General features: G+C 44.8%; 1 pseudogene across 1 annotated transcript; it reads right to left on the reverse strand.

The window, feature by feature from the left end:
- Positions 1–5195: 5195 nt before the first annotated feature.
- On the reverse strand, positions 5196–10801 carry LOC103653440 (putative formamidase C869.04; annotated as a pseudogene). Its single transcript, XR_004857768.1, has 6 exons — positions 10273–10801; positions 10075–10127; positions 9803–9993; positions 9415–9650; positions 6403–6539; positions 5196–5620 (listed from the first exon to the last, which is right to left on the reverse strand). The product of XR_004857768.1 is annotated as a putative formamidase C869.04 (transcript).
- Positions 10802–16213: the final 5412 nt, after the last annotated feature.

The raw sequence follows: 16213 nt of genomic DNA on the forward strand, positions 1-16213 counted from the left end.
ATGTTTGTCGACTACTTATTGTTGGAGCGGAGACCGAACTTGACCTCGATCTGTCTAACACGACTATGACCAGACATTTCTTACACAAGAGCATCAGAAGAAGGGTACTTCGAACTCGATGCACAACAGACTCTGCTTAACTCTCTTCCACAGGGGAAGCGAAGGTGAAGGCCTACAGCAGACGAGAAGGGGACTCGATACAACCTCACACATACCCCGAAGGCCCTCCCTCCAACGGCGAACGCCCAGTCCAAGCGAAGGCCAGGACGGGACTTCGTAGAATCAAGGGTACAACATACAATCGAAGGCCTCGACAGGCTGCGGAGCAACCCAGGTCCTTGCCCTGCAGTCATCCGGGCCCACTTGTAAGCCCCTTGTAGGGTTAGATTTTGTAGTGCGTCCGAATTACAACACTCCGTCCACTGTAATGACCCCGTTAAGGGGAATATTCTGGGAACGTAGCAGGTAAACGAGGGTATAATTGTACTTGGGGACCCACTACCCCTCTCAACCACCTATAAATACCTCTACCATGTACACAGATGGGGCACGCATAACAAGACGCTACAGTTCCCTACCTACTATCTCGTTGTGCACCTGAGCCCCTTGTCTCCTAAGTGTTGGGCCCACCTAACCACGTGTCAGGACATATCCAACATTTGGCGCCCACCATTCATGTTATGAAAGAACAAACCCACGATGGCCCCCAAGAAAGCGACAACCAGAGCCAGCACCTCAGTGGATGATGCTGCGAAGGAGGCCCTCGCTGAAAAGAAAGGCAAGACAACCCTCTTAGATAATGCCCTTTAGGTAGCCATAGAGAATGTCGGAGCCTTAACATCAAACATCCCCAAACAGAAAACCCACCCACCCCTGAAAGCACCATTCGCACGTGCTGCTCTGAAGACCTCCCTCGAGATGCCGTGCCAGGCTTTACCCCCCGGGAAGCCAAAGACATCATAGAAGATGGCGAAGTCTTGGGCATCTCGGCCGAGGACCAACTCAAACTCTGAGCACTTCGCATAAAAAACAACCACCTGCAGAAACAAAGGGAGCAAAAGGCCAGGGAACTGGAACAAGAAATTGTTGACATGCTAGATGAAGACCCTCGCCACCACAAGCCGATCGGCGAGGTCAATCAAATACCAACTGCCTTCCAAGGACTCAAATACCTCGACGAGTGAAGCCCTCTCGCCCCATAGCTTCAGACCTCCCCTTGGCCACAAAATTACAGAGCAAGTGCTTATCCAAAGTACAACGGTAACACAGACCCAACCTAGTATATAATGAGCTATCATGTTGCAGTCGCATCATCAGGGGGGACGATGCCACCATGGCTAAGTCGTTCATCATAGCCCTTGAAGGCCCAGCTCTAACATGGTACTCAAGATTACCACCACTATCAATCGATTCCTGGAAGACACTCCGTGATAAATTCGTGCTAAATTTGCAAGGATATAGACCAGAAACAGACGCAGTGGTAGAGCTCACACTTTGGAGACAACAAGAGAAGGAAAGTCTTCGCGACTACTACAAAAAATTCCTCCTGCTGAAATCACAGCTGCCCTCGGTCGATGACCAGATAGCCATCCATTATGCAATCAATGGTCCTCGGGCAGGTGTCCTATACAGTCACTACACAGGGGACCCTCTGACCAACTTTTAGGAGTTATATCAACTCTTCGAGAAATATGCCTATTCAGAGGAACTCCACCAAAGGAAAGTTGAGTTAGAGCGGAAGCCCAAAGAGACTCCGTAGACCAGCAGGACATGGAACAGACCCCCACAGCAAGACACTGTCCACCATGAGCGTGACCAGCTACAAGTCCACAACATTACAAACCAGCAACAACCAGAAGAGGTCCATCCCCGACGCCAAAACCATCATCCACAATAAGACCGCAACAACATCGAGAACAAGGGAAGAGGTAGAGGCCGGAGCCCTCCACAACCAAGAAGATTTTATTATGTTTCCATGGCGAACACTCAAATCAACCAACAAGAGACTGCCTAGAGACTAAAGCAACCAAGGACCATGTTGGGACCATACTTCGTCGCCGAAGGTCCTGCAGGAAGAAACAGCTTCGGCTGAAGCTGTCTGCACATGATGACCGAAGGTTGCTGTTCATGAAGCTTCGGAATTTCAAACCGACTTAAAAGTAGAATGACCTTTTAGTCCATAAGTGTTTGAGTCGTTGTTGTAAACTTTTATGAGGGACATGATTGTAATTCCTCACAGGCTGTGTCCTGTGCCTATAAATAGTGAACAGTATTCCTTTACTGTTCACGGATTCCTGTAATTGCAATCGCATCACTCGGGAATTATTCTTTGCCAAGGCAGAGGTATAAATGTATCTAATATTCTATTTGAATACATCAAGTTTATATAATATGTAAATGATGTTGTTTACTTATAATTTGCTTGTCTTTAATGTTTTATATCTCACATTATTTTGTATAATCTCTGAGAGTTTAATTACGAAGATTTAACCTTCGTAATTGTATCGTAATAACCTTCGTTCGAAGTTCATTAAATCCTTGAGGAAATAATGATTCAGCGGGCGAAGGGCATTAACATTTAACATTTTATGTTGCCTTGTTCTTAATTCAGAGCATTTGAGAACAAGTCCCCAACATTGGCGCCCACCTCCGGTGAACTCACTTCCACTTTTCTGAGCTGATGGCTTCGTTCAACATTCAAGACGGAGCTCCTTCGGTTCCGAAGCTGGTACTCCCGATAACAGGCGGTTCATGTTCAGAGCCAGCCAACAAGAAGCAGAAGAAGGAAGCACAGAGAAGGGTACAACATGTCGGGGTGCAAGGACCCTTCATCAAGTCAAGATGGTCTCACATTCCTATTACCTTCTCTCAAGAGGACCTTCAACTCAAGGATTACCCACACAATGATGCTATGGTTATCTCTTGTGTTATCAAAGGATTTCTGGTCCACAATGTTTTGGTTGATACAGGCAGTGCAGCTGATATCATATTTGCTAAGGCCTTCAGACAGATGCAAGAGCCCGAAGATAAAATTCTTGATGCCACACATCCCCTCTGTGGCTTCGGAGGAAGGCAGATTGTAGCACTTGGCAAAATCTCAATGTCAGTGGCCTTCGGATTCATCAACAACACAAGGACTGAACAAGTTATGTTTGATATCGTTGACATGGAGTACCCTTACAATGCAATCATTGGTCGTGGTACTCTTAATGCCTTCGAAGCAATTCTGCATCCATCTTATCTTTGCATGAAGATACCTTCGGACCAAGGGCCCATTGCTATTCATGGAAGTCAAGAAGCCGCCAGAAGGGCCAAAGGAAATTGGACAGACCCAAAAGCAATCCATAATATAGATGGAACTGAAGCTTGTGAGCAATACAAGTTCAGAAGGGAAAAGGCTGCTTCGGCTAACCAGCCGAAACCCATGCTCTTATGTGAGAATATAGCAGAGCAGAAGGTGCTATTGGGATCTCAATTGTCCGAAGAGCAGGAGAAAACCTTGATAAGGTTTTTGTTCGATAATAAAGATGTTTTTGCTTGGTCAGCTAATGATCTTTGCGGAGTTAACAGGGATGTTATCGAGCACTCACTCAATGTTGATCCATCCTTCAAACCCAGGAAACAGAGGCTTCGGAAGATGTCTGATGACAAGGCCGAAGGTGCTCGGAATGAGGTGAAAAGACTCCTCAGTGCCGGAGTTATTAGAGAGGTAAAATACCCAGAATGGTTGGCTAACACTGTTATGGTGAAGAAGGCCAATGGTAAATGGAGAATGTGTATCGATTTTACTGACCTTAATAAAGCTTGTCCGAAGGACGAGTTTCCATTGCCAAGGATAGATTCCTTAGTTGATGCAGCAGCTTCATCAGAGCTCATGAGTTTGCTGGATTGCTATTCAGGCTATCATCAAATATGGATGAAGAAGGAAGATGAACCAAAAACCAGCTTCATAACCCCTAGTGGGACATATTGCTACCTTCGGATGCCTGAGGGGCTTAAAAATGCTGGAGGAAGTTTCAGCAGGATGACAGCGAAGGTCCTTCACTCTCAGATAGGAAGGAATGTGCTAACTTATGTTGATGATATCATTGTAAAAAGCACGAAGCAAGATAATCACATTGCTGATTTGCAGGAGACCTTCGCTAATTTTAGACAGGCTGGTCTAAAGTTGAATCCAGAAAAATGTGTCTTCGGAGTAAAGAAGGGGAAATTTCTCGGTTGCCTAGTCTCAACAAAGGGAATCGAGGCTAATCCAAGCAAAATCGAAGCAATACTTCGAATGGAGCCACCAAGTACAAAAAAGGGGGCTCAAAGATTGACACGAAGGCTGGCATCTCTCAATAGATTCATATCTAGATCAGCAGAGAGAAACTTACCATTCTTCGAAGTGCTGAAGTCAGCCGAAGTCTTCCAATGGGGACCAATCCAGCAGAAGGCCTTTGAAGAGCTGAAACAATATTTGATAGATCTAACAACACTAACTCCGCCTACGCCAGGGGCTCCTTTGTTATTATATGTGGCAGCTTCGCACTCAGCGGTAAGTGCAGCACTTGTTCAGGAGAAGCTTGAGGGTCAAGTTAAGAAGCAGGCCCCAATATATTTCGTATCCGAGGTTCTTAGTTTATCAAAGAAAAATTATACAGAATTGGAAAAGGTACTATATGCTGTTTTGATGGCCTCCAGGAAGCTTCGGCACTATTTTCAAGCTTTCAACATAATTGTTCCTTCTTCACAACCTCTGAAGGATATTATGAGAAACCGAGAAGCTACTGGAAGGATTGGAAAATGGGCTGCAGAGCTCAATGAATTTTGTATTGATTATGTTCATAGATCTTCGATTCAGTCCCATGCATTAGCAGACTTTATTGCTGACTGGACGCCAGCACTACACGACGGTTCACTTACAGCGACCTACGGTTGGTTGCTAAAACGGCCTTCAGCGACCTACGGTTGGTCGCTAAAAACTTTTAGCGACCCATAAGGATGGTCGCTGTAAGTGCCGTCGCTAAAGGCTTTAGCGACCGACATCTTTTTAGCGACCGACCGTCCGTTGCTAATATTGTATATTTAGCGACCAACCGTGGGTTGTTGTACTATAGATTTAGCAACCAACCGTAAGTCGTCATACTATACATTTAGCAACCAACAGAAAGTCACCTTTTTTACAGTTGCTATTAATAATAATATACATTTAATTAAGCACCACAAATCATAGATTTTTATACACAAATCATAAAGACATACACAATTAATCAGTATACCACAGTCATAGATCCATCACATAAACACAAAAGCACCACAATTATATATTCACAAAAAACATCACAATTATAATATCATTCACAACAAGATCATTTACAGATAGCTAGCTAGATCATTCACAAAAGCTCCAGAGATGATCAGTCACAAAAGCATCCAACATTGCTTGAATCTCAAGTAAAGCAATTCTAGATCTATCTTGTATAATTAAATCCGCTTCAATCAGATGGTTGCACTTTCAGAAGTTGCAATGGCATCCTATTGCCAGTAAGGTAACTGAATTAGGAGTAACACAACACCTGCAGAATCTTGAGACTCTTCTTCAAATCGAGAGTGATAGTAGGCACGGGGCATGTCGAACCTGAGAAATGCAGCAACAAAGCGCACATGAGGCCACAATCAAGCAATAAAACAAGAGCAAATGAGCAACAAAGTGCTCAAGAAAAAGCAAATGCAAAGCTGACATCTGCTGATAGCGGAGAAGCGACTAAACTCATAAGTCTCACTCGTCCACAGAGTCTAGCTTTTATCTTGTTAAATACCAACTTATCCCATGCTGGTGATGGATTTTTCCCTAATAGCACAAAGTACAGAAGTGACATTTTATTACGCATACACGCAACGATGAAAACTGGATTTAAAGACGACATCAAAGTGAAAATTTAGACTGATTCAGTTTTTTCCCAATTAACAGCCATAAAGTAACCCAGGGTACTATTTAAAGTTTTGAAACACAAGGTGCGACTCTATGCTATATAATGAAGTCCTTAAGAAACTACAAAACCTTCACATTTGCTAGTACCAGACTCGAGCCCTTTACAGTGGCCACCAATCTTAGATGAATTTTATTTGCATAGCAAAACCCTAATGGTTGGCTGCACAAATCTTAGATGAATTTTATTCGAAAAAAATGGGTCAAAGTTTCTCTGAAATAAAGAAGGAAAGTAAACTTAGCTACCTAGGGGATATTACCATTTATTTTAGTAATTTCTGCAAGTGTCCAATTATTATTGTACGATTGATTGGTTGTATCAATGCTATCTACTTCACTATGGATGGAGAATAAATTTTAGCTTTATCTATCAGTATGACCAAATATATTACAAACATACAAGAAATCCAGATAAAGGATAGATGGCATACCTCACCGCTGCACTGAACTTAAATTGATGAAGGTGCCAATGGTCCTGCTGCCACCTCTGACCCATTACAACAAAACCACCGCTGCACTGAACTTTGTTTTTGATGGATGGATCAAAGGGATGAATCCCTGGAAGAAGCTGAAAAACAAATGAAACTCATTTGAAACCCTAAACTAACCCCAAATGTGAAATTTAAAATCTAGAAGGATTTAGCTAAAAGTTCATATACCAAGGTTGTAGAACTTGGAAAAGTGAACAAATTTCATATCTGGAGAATTCCAAGTTGTGTGGAGAAATTTGGAGTAATTTGCAAAATTTCAGATTGGGTTCAGTTTGAATTGGGCTGAAAACAGTTTCATATAGCTGTTTTTGGACCCTTATAACTTTTTATCTATGGACTTTTGGTAAAGAGTTACTATAACAAACTTGTAAAGTGACTGTTGGAGAACAATCCTTATTAAGTGTACCAGCCCAAAAACTATATGCAACTGGCTGAAAAAGTGGTCCAATTTAGGGCTGTCAGATTTCAGACTTAGTCTAAATGCAAATCCTGAATTTCAGTGTTTTGGTGTAACTTTGGAGCTCTCTATTGCTCTATCCATAGGGTTATAGGTTATGATGATTATAACACAATTATAGATCTAAATTAGGAGTATAAGTTTGATTAAGATACTTAGCCCTAAGGCTACTTGGAACCTAGAGAAAAGCTGGCCTATCTGAAAGTGTGGATTTCAGACTTAGTGAAATTCAGAGTCTGAATTTCAGTAATTTGGGCAAACTTTGGACCTCTGTAGTTTGGAATCTATGAGGGTTTATCTATGAGTCACTATGTAAAACCTGTAGAGGAATTATAGGAGTATAAACTTTATTAAGCAACTTTCCCTAGAAACATTTGGAACCCAGGAAAAAGAATGGTTCCAAGTGGTGCTGCTGTGTTTCTGAATTTTCAGATTCTGAATAGTAGCTGGATCTGGAATCCAGCGTTGATGGCTGTTTTGGAGCTCATTTGTGGCTGTTCTATAAGGTTTTAGACTATGGTGCTTGTAGAGGAATCAAAGACCATATATTGGTGAACAACTTACTTAAAGGGTGGTGGACATGATCCTATACAAAAGTTGGAGTAACAGCTACTCAAAGTGGACTGTCAGGTTGGCTTTAACTGAAGTTGGTTCAGTTAGCTGAAACTGAAATTCAGCAAGTTGTCCAGTTTGGAGCCCTCTAGAATTTGATCCAAGTATATTTGGTCAGGGACAATTATAGAAAACTTGGATAGCCTTAGTTGGTGAGTAAGTCTCCTATTGTGAGGCTTGTGTGGACAGTGTGGTTCTATATGAATAATGGAGTAAAACTGGCTAAAATGTAGACTGTCGGGTTTGCACTGTCTGAATTTGGGTTCAGTAGCTGAAAGCTGAAAGGCAGTATTTGGTGCCAAGTTTAGAGCACTTTTGTGATTAATCCATTTCCTTTTGGACTACAATTTCCATAGCAACGTTGGAGAACACAGTAAGGTGAACACGTTTATGCAAATAATTGGTCTTGTTACTGTGTGTAATTTGGAGATAATAGTGTTACAAAACTCCCTGTCAGACTGGGTGCAGAGCTGTTTCAGATTTTCTGAAACTGAATTTTCAGTGACTTCGGCTGTAAATTGGGGTACCATAACTTTTGTTCTATATGATTTCAACCATGAGTTTCTATACAAAATAGGTAGAGCTACAAGTAGAGAATAATTTTGGTTAAGGGAGAGTGGTCTGTTGCTATGAATAATTGGGATACCAGGGGGGGCTGAACTAGGAGGAATAGAATGGAGCAGCAACACTGATAAGTTTGGTTCAGTGTCTGGTTTAGTAACTGAAGAAGAATCTCCTCTCGGTGTTGTGCTATAATGGTATTTTTAAGCTGTCATGTGGATGAAGTGCATGACTGATATTTAGAGGCCTCACTCTCCACTAAAAATACCCAGTTTGGACTGAAATATGGTTGTTCATAGCTGCAGTGTTGTCTGTTTGACTGCTGACCACCATATGGGATCAAGATCAATGCCCTGTGCTGTTTCACACGACTACAGAGACAGAGGTATGGCTGGGGTACAAAGTGAAGTGTCCAGTGATCTCAGCTCTGCTGGAAGTATCCAAGGTTTGGACTGTTGTGTGACTATCTGCAAGGGCAGACTTATCTGCTTGCCCTTGCCTAAATAAATCAGTCCAGGTTCAAAGTTTTGGTTGTGTTTGTGTGCCGGCGTGGGTCAAGGGAGCTAAGCCACGTGTGTAGCCATGAGGTGTTGGCGCCTATAGTGGTATGGATAGGCTTTGGGCTTCAAATATCTGAGCCTAGTGAAGTATACAACTTGTCCCCTAATTGTGACTAGGCTGCCTGCCTGTTTCCCTGTCAAGAGCTTCCCTGCACAAATCTGTAAAGAGCTAATAAAGAAAATTGTTTGTTTTAAGATAAGCTTAGTTCGCTACATGATGCTCCTTTTCTGTACAAGTAACGTGGGACATGTTTTGATACTATGAATCTTAGTAAATCTTCAAAAACTTTTACATGCATGCTCGTTTGTATCTTTAAGGTTTTGTCTACTTGCAATACTGAGCATTATACAACAGGTAAAACTGGTCATAGAGTTAAATATCATTAACACGAATAGTAAGGTATGCACAAACCAACATAATATAAGCTTGCTGTCCTAATGTATTTATAATGTTTTGTCTCGGTGTTAAAGAAACTTAATGTGATCACATAACCAGCTCTGAGCCTATACGAACCTGTAAGTTCTTGCTGAGCTTATGCTTTCAGTTGTATGCTGTTGTGTTGTATAGCTGATTCAGGCTTCTGCTATCAAAGTTTGAGTGCATGTAGGTTGGACATAGATTATATTTGCATGTACACTGTTAGATCTGAAATTCTGATTTGATGCAGGTGATTGTTTGGGTCCATCCTTAGGTCCAGTAACATTTATAAGTCGGAATATAAAAAGTAACATTGAAGTGTAAACAAGTAGAAAGTTTATTACTTGAGCTCAAGGAATCCACTCATTTCAATTGCTCCACAAAACGAAACTTCACCATCGCCCTGAGAGAAGTGCATATCACCGGTGCTAAGATTCGCTCCTTCGACAAATACTGGCAGATAAACTTTGGAACCTCTGCTTAGGTTTTTTATGTCACAATTACCACCATTCTCCCTTCCCGGAATAGTCCTGGCTGCTTCATTCGCCACTTTGTGCCATCCAGCAGTCCCCTCCTGAATCTGCACAATATCGCACTAATTATGAACAGGTAGCAAGTTATACTTAAGTCTGACAGATTAGTGTTGCTTTTAGGTGACAAAAAAAGATTAACCGTTCAGGTATGAAAAACACAAATCTAGAAGCAACACTATAAGCAGGTGGGTGCTCATGCCTTTCCAAGTAAGCAGTTCTCAGGGGTCGGTAAATTGGCAAGGGGCCTCTGGTGTAGCACTTCAAACAGTTTAAGGGTCTGTGGGCTTGTCTCGGCCAATCTTTTCTCCCTCTCATTCCATACATTAAGAAGTTTGGCTGACGGTGCAGTTCCCACTATACCAGGATGGGTTAATCATGGGAAACGAACACCTGGTACACGCCAAAACCATGATTACGGAAGGATCCAAAGCTGCAGAGCTTCATTCACACAGCAAGAACAAGAAGCTTCACCTGGTATCTGAGGGGAGTACGCATAGATTCCTTCGAAATACCAGATGGCCTTCCTGCAGTAGGGAAGTGGTCAGTTAGGAACCCACCTCCGTTCTCTCTCTCAAATATCGCAGTGTAGCCCCACTCGTCGCCACTGTCTGTTCAGTCAGCGACAGGAGGAAGTGAAGAGTTTGGAGGAAATTGGGGAGACGGACGGACCTAGAGGAAGCTGCCGGAGATGGCGACGAGGAAGGCGATGGTGGCCCAGGTGAAGGCTCCGACAGCGACGACACGGGCCCGATCATGGCGCGCGGAGGCGTAGGCTTTGAGTAGGTAGTAGGCGGCTTGAACGAGCGCGCGACAAAGGGTTTGGGAGCCCAGCGCCGTCGAGAAGCGCCCAGCGACGTGCACACCTTATTGTACACGGCGAGCAGCAACATCTCGTCTATCTTTTCCAGCACCGACGCCATGTTCACCAGCACCAGCGTCCACCAGCGACGCGACGCCAGCTCTGCCTCCAAGGATCCCTCATTTCCCCGCGGCTCACCTCAGGCGATGGCGCATCCACCACGGGCAGGTTGGCGATGGTGATGAGCGCTATGCCGTCAGCCCCCACCTCTATGGTGATGGCGGATCCGAATCTGGGGTTTGAGGCGCCGAACGACAAGATCTGGTAGGGTTTGAGGAGAGGGCGTTCGAGCCTGTTGATGGCGGAGCCTGTTGATGGCGGATCCGAATCTAGGGTTTGAGAAATAGGGTTTAGTTTGTTTAGTAGGCCTTTAGATGGGATTTGGTGAGTAAATAAGAAACACAAAAATCACGTACCCCTATAGCGACCCACCATCAGTCACACACTTACCTCTATAGCGACCGACCATAAGTCGTTAAATTTCTAGACTTTTAGCGACCCACAGACCGTCGCTATAAACGCATTTAGCGACCAACCGTCGGTCCATAACTTTTAGCGACCAACTGTCGGTCCCTAATAAGGGTCGCTAAAAATCAACCGTCGTGTAGTGCAGGGGCTCAGGAGGAAGAAACAAATAAAGACGCCGAAGCATGGACAATGTTTTGCGATGGGTCTTGGGGAACCTTCGGAGCAGGAGCGGCTGCTGTGTTGGTTTCACCTTCCAAAGTTAAAACTTGTTATGCGGCAAAACTTGATTTTAGTTGCACAAATAACATCGCCCAGTATGAAGCTCTGCTTTTGGGTCTTCGGAAACTAAAGGCAATGGGAATCAGAAGGGCCATTCTTAAAACTGATTCTCAAGTTATTTCTGGTCATATTGACAAAAGTTACAAAGCAAGAGACACGAAGCTTGAAAGGTATCTAGATACAGTCCGAAGGATTGAGGCTTCCTTCGAAGGTTTCTCTGTTAAAAATATTCCTCGTGGAGAAAATGAATACGCTGATCTATTAGCTAAGTCAGCAGCCCAGGGGCTGCCTATACCTTCGGAAGTATTTTTTGAAACAATAAAAGCACCTTCGGTCGAGCTTCTTGAAAGAGCAATCCTCAACATATCCCTTGTTTATAGTGAAGATTGGAGAACTGAAATCATCTCTTTCCTTCAGGGTAATTTTCTTTCAGACGACGAAGCTTATAACAGGAGAATAGAAGCAAGAGCTCGACCATATGTCATAATAGAAGGGAAGTTATACAAGCGCGGGGTCTGTTCCCCATTGCTCAAGTGCTTATCCAGATCCGAAGGTATAGAATTAATGAAGGATATACATGCAGGTCTGTGTGGATCTCACATTGGATCTAGGCCCTTGCTTGGGAATGTTTTTCGCCAAGGATTTTATTGGCCAAAGGCAGCTTCGGATGCAGCGGATTTAGTTCAAAAGTGCGAAGGTTGTCAGAAATGTGCAAGAGATCAAAAACAACCTTCGTCCTTAACCCAATTAATACAGCCCACTTGGCCATTGCAAAGGTGGGGTCTGGATTTGCTAGGTCCATTACCACCAGCACAGGGGAACTTAAGATATGTGGTGGTGGCAGTGGAATATTTTTCCAAATGGATTGAGGCGAAGCCCTTAGCCATAATAACTTCGTTTACTATTCAAAAGTTTTTCTGGCAAAACATTGTTTGTCGCTTCGGAGTGCCGAAGGCTATCACTGTGGATAACGGGACACAGTTTGATTCTGAAGCCTTCAGAGAATTTTGTAATCAAATCGGCACGAAGATTCATTTCGCATCAGTCCGACACCCAGAATCAAATGGACTTGTTGAAAGAGCCAATGGGATCATAATGACAGGAATAATGAAGTCAATCTTCAATCAGCCGAGGGGAAAGTGGCCAGACGAGTTAATCAAAGTGGTGTGGAGTCATAACACAACCATCTCAAGATCAACAGGCTTTACACCTTTTAAACTATTGTTTGGTGACGAAGCAATAACCCCAGGAGAGGCTAAAACAGGATCAATAAGGACAGTAGCTTCGGGAGAGGGCGAAAACGAAGCTGATTGCTCTGTGGAAAAAGATGCTATTGAAGGGGTTAGACTTCAAGCTGTGGAAAACATCAATAAATATCAAACTGAAACAATAAAATGGCGTGATAGAAAGGTCAAGTTGAAGAACATTGAACCAGGACACTTGGTACTTCGAAGAGTAGCTAACCCTGAAACAGTAGGCAAATTACAGCTGAAGTGGGAAGGCCCCTTTTTGGTAGTATCTTCGTCAAGACCCGGTTCCTACAGATTGAAGGATTTGGACGGCAATGACATTCCTAGATCGTGGAATGCGGATGAGCTTCGGCGATATTATGTTTAGTTCGATGTAATTTTTTATATTCTTTTTTGTGGCACCCTTTTCCTTTCCAAAGGGGGAGAAAGGTTTTTAATGGGGCCACAACATGTAATTTTTCTTTTCCTTGTTTCAATTCTATAAGAGCGATATTGTCACACCCGGTTTTAGAAGGCAAACCGAATGCGAACCATGTACGTGCCAGGATCAGTTATTCACGTACACAGCAGTTACATAATATGGACATCATCACACAGTGCTCAAAATAGTATTAATAAGGGAAATAGTCGATTACATCATACGTCTGAGACGTCCATATAGTTCTTACAATAAATCAAAGTGCGGAAAAGAAACGTAGATAACACGGCCTTCACAGGCAGCCGACTGGGGGTTGCCGCTAACCCACACCTAGAACTCGTCGTAATCTTGGAACTCCTGGAAGTCTCCTTCCACAGCTTCATCTTCGCCTGAGCAGTGGTTGCAATGCTGACAACCTGGGGGGGGGTTTGGTGTGTAGAGCAAGGGTGAGTACACATCAACATACTCAGCAAGTATCCTGTTTGGCTGTAGTGGACTAGCTTTATGTGGGGATAAGTCAAGCAGTTGCTTTTAGTTGGTCAGATTATTATTTACTAGTAGAAAGCCAAGTTTTAGCATTAACCCAAGTTATTAACCCAATGTATCCTTTCCAAACGGAAAGAATACCACTTACCAGCACCATAATCATAACCGGAACCATCAATCTCATAACCACCTGTACCAAAATATCTCTGATCAAGTATCACTAATCTCTGGAGCTCCCTTGGCCGCTCATAACCGCGAGCACGGCTGATATATCAGTTTCATAACACTCTGCAGAGGTTGTGCACTTTACCCACAAGCCGTGATTCCCTCTCTGGCCCGGGCTTGCAAGACCCTTATTCACTCCCGAGGTGAATGGCCAGGGATTCACTACGAAGCCTTTACAAAGATTCCCCGGGGCTGTAGCCACCCGTTAGGTTTCCTAAATGCACCGCACTCCTCCCCAAGGGACAAATCAACCTTGGCAGAGCGAGCCGCATACACCGAGCCCCATTGACGGCACGACGGCTAAGTGAACTACACCCCGGATCCTCTAATTATTCAGCTAAGGGCACCCCATTCCACCCTCATGGTTGCACTGTTTTCCCGGGCGGTCATCCATAGAACAGGTCCTTACGGAGAGGCACTCGAGAAACCGCTCGAGTCCCCTTGAAAACCACAAGTATAATCATAAAGAAGAACGGGAAAACAGCGTATCATAGATAATCACATCATGTTCATTGATTAGAGTTGAGCAATAGCATCAGACTAAGTAGTAATAATCCGACCCAAATAGGTAAACAAGGACATGGATAACAAAAGCTAGTCAATCCTTAGGTATAAATGTGTAATGCGGGAGGTGAATTAAAGAATGAATAGGACATAGATAGGTCAAAGGACACTTGCCTCCACCAAACGACTGCTGCTCAGGGGCTTCTCCTGCGAATTCCTCGGGCTCTTCGACCGGATCGTTCTCTATGCGAGCGCAAACATACATACATACATCCACACATTTAATACAAAAGAACAGTACACCATACAAGATAAGAAATAAAGCGAATATGCATCAAGTATGACATTCGATAACGCATTTGTTATGGCTAGAAAGAAACGGGAAAGGTCTCGCAGGGGGTTAAATCTTATGCACTAATGACACAATTGGTTTTTAACAAAATAATTCTGTTATACATATTTATATATACTAATGGAAACCTAATCACTTTTAGTTGATCAACATTGCACAGGGTAAACAATTAACTACGTGAATCAATAGCATAACGGAATTTAAATTAAACTTCCTATTTTCTCATAGCATGAACAGTGATTAGCCTGCTTAAAATACAGTAATTATGATCACAGAAAGTAAATAAAATTAAATAAAAAAAATAAAAAAAACAGAAGGGGGGGGCGGCTGAACCGGCCCTAGGGCGGTTGAACCGGCCCTAGGCGGGGCGCGGGCGGGGGCTGGCCGGGCGGCTGAGCCGCTGCGCCGGCCGGTTGAACCGGCGGCCAGGCGAGCGCGGGGGGGGGGGGGGGTCGGGCTGGGCGGCCGAGCGGGCGGCCACAGGCCACGGCGGGGCAGGGGACGGCCGAGCGGCCGAGCAGGGGGGGGCGGGGCGGCCGAGCGGCCGAGCCGGCCGAGCCGGCCGAGCCGGCCATGGGGGCGCGCGCGGGGGGGGGGGCCGGGGGCGCAGCCAAGGGGCCGAGCGGGCGGGGTGGGGCGGGCGGCCGAACCGGCCATGGGGCCGAGCGGCGAGAGGAAGGGGAGGGAGGATGGGGGAGGGAGGAGAGAGGGAGGAGGGGGGGGCTTACCGGCGTCGGGGATCGACGGCGAGGGGCGGCCGGCGGCAGGGGGCGGCGCGGCGACCTAGGGCAGGGGGCGGGTAGGGGGTAGGGGCGGCGGCTTAGGTGGGGAGGGAGAAAATGAGGGGGGAGAGGGAGAGGGTTAGGGAATAAGGGAAAGAGGGGGGGGGGCGGCTGGGCCTATTGGGCCCAAGGGGGGGGCGCCAGGGGGCGGCTGGGCCGGCCGGGGTCGGCCCACGGCGCGGGAGAGAGAGAAAAAGAGGAGAGAAAAAGAGAGGGAGAAAAAAGAAAGAAAAGATCTTCTCCACATTTTCGAAATCCGATCTTTCTACATGAATGCAATTGCGCTTTCAAAGCAATCAAAAGAAATGCAAGGTTCGGCATGGTGCATCAAGCAACATAAAGCATTTAGGGTTTTTTATACGTACGGGAATTCCAAACCGAATCCCGCTAGAACTTTGGAGAAGGTCAAGGTTTAGCGAGGGGAAAAAGAAAAGGAAAAGGTAACGCCCGAATTTTGGCGAGTAAAGAAAAGAAAAAAAATTCAACTGCAAAATTCAGGGCGTTACAAACCTATCCCCCTTAAAAGAATCTCGCCCTCGAGATTCAGGGCTGGCTAGCAAAGAGCTCCGGGTACTTGGCCATCAGATCATCTTCACGCTCCCAGGTTGCTTCTTCCTCAGAGTGGTGACTCCATCTGACTTTGCACATTCTGACGGTCTTCCTTCGGGTGACTCTATCTGCAACCTCAAGGATCTGAGCTGGCTTCTCAACATAGGTCAAGTCCTCCTGGACCTCAAGACCTTCCACTGGCAACTGCTCTTCTGGCACACGCAAACACTTCTTCAACTGAGACACATGAAAGACATCATGCACAGCAGACAAATTCTCTGGCAAACTGAGCTGATAAGCCACTTCTCCTCGTCTTGCAAGAATCTGATACGGACCAATGTAGCGGGGTGCTAGCTTGCCTTTCACTCCGAATCTTCTGACTCCTCTGATCGGTGACACTTTCAGATAGACAAAGTCTCCGACTTCGAAACTCAGCTC

The sequence above is a fragment of the Zea mays genome, chromosome 4 (assembly GCF_902167145.1).
Source record: "Zea mays cultivar B73 chromosome 4, Zm-B73-REFERENCE-NAM-5.0, whole genome shotgun sequence".
Lineage (NCBI taxonomy): Eukaryota > Viridiplantae > Streptophyta > Magnoliopsida > Poales > Poaceae > Zea > Zea mays.